Source organism: Tasmannia lanceolata, unplaced genomic scaffold, assembly GCF_043159265.1.
Source record: "Tasmannia lanceolata isolate RefF3 unplaced genomic scaffold, GAP_Taslan_0.1 ptg000008l, whole genome shotgun sequence".
NCBI classification, from domain to species: Eukaryota; Viridiplantae; Streptophyta; class Magnoliopsida; order Canellales; family Winteraceae; genus Tasmannia; species Tasmannia lanceolata.
In genome coordinates, this window is record NW_027518685.1 from 32,560,148 (window position 1) to 32,566,147 (window position 6,000).

Here is a 6,000-nt window from a genome sequence, read left to right on the forward strand (position 1 = left end):
ACGGTCAAAAGTTGATACGAAGATCCCTTGATGATGTTGATTGATGTTGCCGATGATGATGACTCATGTTGATTGCCGCTTTGTTAATGTGTTGCGAAGAGAGCCAATGAATCATAGCAAATCATGGCCTCAATGGGGCCAGATGATACTCAAACCTCGATGAACGAGTAAGAACATGTCACTATGGACCAATGTCGGAATGGGTAATAATAAGCCTCGATGGGCAAGATAACATGGGTCGATTTTACCGATCCTCTTGGTATTGGAAACTCAAAGGTCGCGCAACCACCAATAAATACATTGCTCTACGACTCTTTAGAGTTTTGGGAGTGGAAGAAGATTCTTTCAGGCACGCACTTCAAAAGAAATGAAGCACCTGAAAGGAGATAATATTTTAGGCACGCACCTTAAGAAAGGTACCTCAATTGAATAGAAGGATGATGGAATTGAACAAATATGAAAGAAAGGGAGACGACAACTAGCGGCTTGGATCACAACGGCAATCATCAATTGGAAATTTTTGACATGCATGAAAAAGGGTGCATTTATCAAATATGGAGAACTTGCAAGAAAATGAGTGCATTAAAAATGCAAGGGGAAAAATATGGAAAATGAAATCAAAGGCGTGTCTATATCAATCAAAAGCTCATTGAAGCATTTTGAAATTAGAAGGGTGTTGGATCAAAGTGAAGGGGTGTTACTTTCACCCTTCTCTCCATGAACCGCCACACACAATCCTCCTTTCTGACAAAATCCTCTGTTATCTACAACCATGTATGATGCCAAAAATACTTGATGAGAAAGGACGTCATAAGAATGGAAAAAAGAAACAATTGCTAAATGAATGGGGTTTTCTCCTCTTCGTTGACTGCCATTGATGAGTTGAGAATAGATTTGGGATGAGCTGTCCCTTCTTCACCATGATAGGAAAGGAAAGGAGAAAAAGATTGCAGTGGGTTGTTGGTGAAGGACGGCATGAGAGGAGGGTAATGATGGAAAACTTTTTATGCAACAAAACCACTGCATTGGAATGTGTGTTGTGAACCTGAGATAGGCGAGAAAGAAAAATTGGGTGTAAGGCATTGAAAAGCAGAGAATGGGTGTTTGTAGGTAAAAGGGACACATAATCGGTCTCTTTACTATTTTGTTCTTACTTCTTTTGCTTGTCTTTATTTGCTTCACCTCCAGAGTCTCAAAAACTCCACATTAGGCAGAGAGAAAGAGATAATTTTGTGTGTTGTGCTCAGCAAGGAAGCTAGCCGAACGCCCACACACAGGACAAATCCTCCATCATCACGGCAAGAGTGGTTTTGTCAGGGCTTGGAGTAGATGAAAGCCCTAGGACCTTGGGACGGGGAATAGAGGAAGCAATTTGGGGGCACCAAGAAAGCTGTAGATTGAGAATTACATAATGTGGAAACTGTATGGAGAACAAAGAAAAAGCGAGAAAGTATGCAACAAATAGGACAGAATTTCCGCAAGCGTAGCAGCGGTGTGGTGCGGCATGGTGATGGAGAACGATGGCTCGGCGGACGGCTAGATCAGACGCCGTCCACCAGAGAACGGAACTGCGTATGTTGTGCTCAGCGCTAGGTCGGATCAACCCGCTCTGATACCATGACAAATTCTGAGATTTCACTAATTCTTGGATGATTACAAAGAGAATCAATCGGTGCTTTTATAGAGCACTTACATGATTAACATAGCAATAAATCAAGACAACTATGGAAAGAGATAACAATAGAATATTCTAAAAACTACTAATTTAATTTAATTGCTTAATCTAGCCGGGTTACTTCATTTAGCCCACTTGCCTAATCACCACCAAGTTGATCCAACAGTTAATCTCAACCCAATCCAACGGTGAGATCCCCCTATTCTAACATTGTAAAATGGGTGGCTCAGAAAGTTTAAAAATTTTCGGTATAGAAACCTCCACAAATCAAAGTTTAGGATCATCCTATAGAGAAGATTTTTGGGGCACGGCCTATCTTCTGCGGGAACCAACATGCCCACATATAATATAAAATCTTTCTAAAAAGATGAAAATAATGTTATATTTATGGTTGAGTTTCTATATAAGCTCTTGTTTTAGAGCTTTTGGGGTATCTTGTACTGTGTAATATTTGCTTGGAGTGGAAGCTCTTGGATCACATTCACCCATGAATGCAGTCACTTAACATGATGAACTACATAAATCTCATGTCCTCAATTTGTATTTTTCATTTAATTTATCTTTTTCTTGCATTTCAATTATTTTCACAAAAAAAAAAATTGTAGATTAAGAGGAGTCTGAGCCTGATTATATTTGTACAAATCCCATGAATTCACTATTTAGTTTGGAAATATTAAAAGCAATTACCCATGCAGCCTCTCCTTCCTCATTTTTTTTGTTTGCTCATCAAAATTGAAATGCATTCCTTGTCAATCATATATCAGTTTTCTATACATGAATTTCTACATGAACCTTGGAGGAGGAACTACTAAACTCATTACATTTCACACAGGATCCTTTCCCAATTTTAGAAGCAAAACTTCATGGACAAGATGTAGTAGGCTACTAAAAGATCCCATCAGCTTAAGCAAACACTGATACTTGGATGATGCAGTAGTCAAATTCCCTACTTGGCGGATGCTCTTTTGTTTTGTCATGGATGAGGCTAGTGTACATATTAGGCTTGTGCTCGAATACCTAACTTCATTGACAATTTTTTTGTTCAAGCATGGTGGTATTCCAGTTTTGAAATGAGTCTAGGGGCCAACATGCTTGAATATGTATCTTCATGAGTCAGTATAGCCAATAAACCATCCAGTTCAGAAGTTAGGTGACATGACAAAATCCACCCACCACAACATTGGTTGGCCTTGTACAGTGTGGTCCACCACATACAAATCAGATTGCCAAATTGTTTTAGCTATCATCAATTGCTCTCTCTCTCTCTCTCTCTCTCTCTCTCTCTCTCTCTCTCTCTCTCTCGACCTTGCAAAACTCCAACTTTAGGGGCGCCTCCTTGGATCCACATCACTCAAATTGTTTTTATCATTTCTTACTTTTAGTGTTGTTATAAATGTAACTAGGTGATGTGGAACCGATGAGGCGCCCTTGCGGCTGGGTTTTGCAAGGTTGCCTTTCAATTTACCATTCCTATGTCTATCTATAATGCATACTAACCATGTTTCTTTCCGTTGTCATTAAGAAAGTTTTATCAGAAAACCTTTTTTCCTATAACATGGTTGGAGCCCACCATTTTATACCCAGACATAGCATGTGGGGCTGTAAAACCTGGCCAACACATCCTGTCTTGAGCTTCATAATATAATTTTTTTCCCATTTCTTCCTTGAAACTTAAAAGACAAAACCCTTACACTCTTCTCTTACCCAATGTACCCGATGGCCGATGCATCTCCACTTGTCCCTTCTCCAATCTTCCAAAGTGAAAATCGTTAGTTGGATCAAAGATCTCTTCATAGAAGTGCTTCTAAACCCAAAATCATTAGTTGAATTCTTGTTCGCACTATTATTTAATCGCACATCAATCATATCACACATTCTGAAGGTAAAATGACTACAGGTGAAAAAATCCACCCCGAACTGACTTGACCCGAGATACCCTAAAAAAGTCGGGTCGGGTCAGGTTTGGGTTCGGGTCCAACCTGGGTTGAGTTCGAGTCGGATTCAGGTTGAGGGTTTGGGCACCCGAACCGAGTGAAACCCGATATTTTTTATGAAATTTATTTATTTGTAAGCTTAAAACTTGGGTCGGGTCGGGTCAGATTCAGGTTGGGAAAAAGGGTTATTTGGGTCGGGGTCGGATTGGATATTGGGTGTGGTTGGCTTCGGGTTGGAAAAAAGGGTTCTTAGGCCTCAACCCGACCCGACCCGAGCTGAACACCTAAAACTACAGGCTTCAGCTTTTGTTTTGGGGGAGAAATTCCTAGAGAATATCAAGTCTTGGAAGGGGATCATTGGTTTCTAGAGTTGAGCTCTTTGATCTAAAGAAAGAAATAGGTAGCGGGTAACTTTTAGGAAAATTCACGTATCCTATTACAAATAACACTCTTCGAGTAATAAGAACATCATCAATTACCCTGAATTTTATCTTGTTTTCACTTGACTATGATTTTGGAGTCACACATGGGAGTCCTTGGAGGCAATCAGATGAACTTCCATGATTTAATAGATTTATGAACATTGGAAGTGAAAAGCAAGTACAAAGATAACCAAGCATGAACTATTTGTAATAGTTTATGCATCCATTGAGGTTACTGTTCTCGTATGCGTAATAATTATATGATGCTTTTCTTTGAGAGATTCATGAATAATTCCTCGTAAAATGAGTTCTTCCTTGAAAAAAAGCTCTATGTAGTTTCTCATTTTTATGTTCTAGACTCTTGTAGATATCCCTTGTGGCTTATGCATTTTGAAGATTTTCAATAGATCATTGGGTTTTTCTGATCGACTATGATGACCAGTCGGTTGAATAAAGACATTTGATCATCTCAAGGGGATTTGATATTTAAATTTGAATTTTGTTGAGTACCTCAATTCTAGGAAGTCTATCTCAGGGTGTCTTTTCTACTTGTGTGAGGTGTTTTCTCTTGAAAATTGGTAGCTTCTTTCTTGAGACACCTTTGAGTTTGATGTAGCCACTAAAGTTTTGATGATTCTTTTCATATTTTTCTTTCCTTAATCGAATAATTGTTTGTCAAGTGGTGGCAGAGTGCGAAGAGGGTGGGAAAGGGAGAGAATTGAGGAGTGAAGACAAGGTGAGAAGTGGCTGCAAACCATGGAAAAGAAAAACTAGGTGTGGAGTGACTGAAAAACATGGTTTTTTTCATTATTTTCCAGCCACTTTCGACCATCTCCTCACTCATGCCATCTCAATTCTCTCCCCCTCCCACACCACATCACATAGTGAATGGTAATTTTGCCATTTTGAAGAAAAGAGCATAAAAAATGGAGGAAGCTTAGGAGTTTAAATGATATCGGCACTGCAATGTTTTAAGATGCGTGGAACATCTTGTTGTTTAGTATTTAAAGTGCTTGTAACAGCTTTTTGAGAACACATCTTATTAAAACGTTGTAGCATTGATATCATGTCCCAGAGGAAGTTGCTAACATGTGAAGTGGTTATTTGTTACTAGGGGTGCAACTCGGGTTGGGTCGAGTTGAGGCCAACCCGACCCGAGTTTCCATTTATTCAACCTGAACCCAACCCGACCCGAGTTCCAACCTGATAAGGTTCGACCTGACCGAGGAACCCCTTTTCCAACCTGAACCCAACCCGACATGAATCGACCCGACCCAACACGAGTTTTTATGCTTAGTAAAAGTAAAAATGATTAAAAATGTCGGATTTGACTCGGGTTTGGTTGCCAAGCCTTCTACCCGAACATGACCTGAACTCAACCCAAGTTGGGAAACCCGAACCCAAACCCGACCCCTGTTGCACCCCTATTTGTTAGGTTCCGTTCTCGGTTCCTAAGTTACCACATCATTATTCATAATCCAAACAGTTCATTTGATGGGACACAACATCATCATGTAAACCATCTCCATAGGATGATTCTAACCTTCCGTTCTGTAGATGTTTCTACAATGTGCAGTCCCTCTACAGATCAGAGGGTTAGTATCATCGCATGGAGATGATTTACCGGCTACAGTCTATTTACATCGTGGCCCATCAACTGAACGGTTTGGATCATCCAACGAGAAGTGGGCCCCACTATACTTGCCGAATAATACTGGACTTCACGCCCGCAGCCACACAACATGTAAAACCTCGTGTTTTAAGTCCGTCTTATTCACGAGAGAAAGACTTCTCTCCCTCCACCGACATAGTAGAAGAAACTCAGCTGGAAATACATAGACAGAGAAAAAAGCCACAAATTACAAAAAACCCCATTAATTTTACCCACAATCTCTCAAAATCACAAGGGTATTTTTGACTTTTCAGCAGACAACGTTTATCAGCCCAGCCCAGCCCAGCCCAGCCCATC

General features: G+C 40.1%; 1 protein-coding gene across 1 annotated transcript in view; it reads left to right on the forward strand.

Annotated features, from left to right (window-relative positions):
- Positions 1-2,932, forward strand: part of LOC143882885 (uncharacterized) — a 62,736-nt gene extending 59,804 nt beyond the window's left edge. The window contains exon 24 of the mRNA XM_077386273.1: positions 2,508-2,932. The gene's annotated coding sequence lies outside the window, so the exon portion shown is untranslated. The remainder of the gene's footprint in view (positions 1-2,507) is intronic.
- Positions 2,933-6,000: the final 3,068 nt, after the last annotated feature.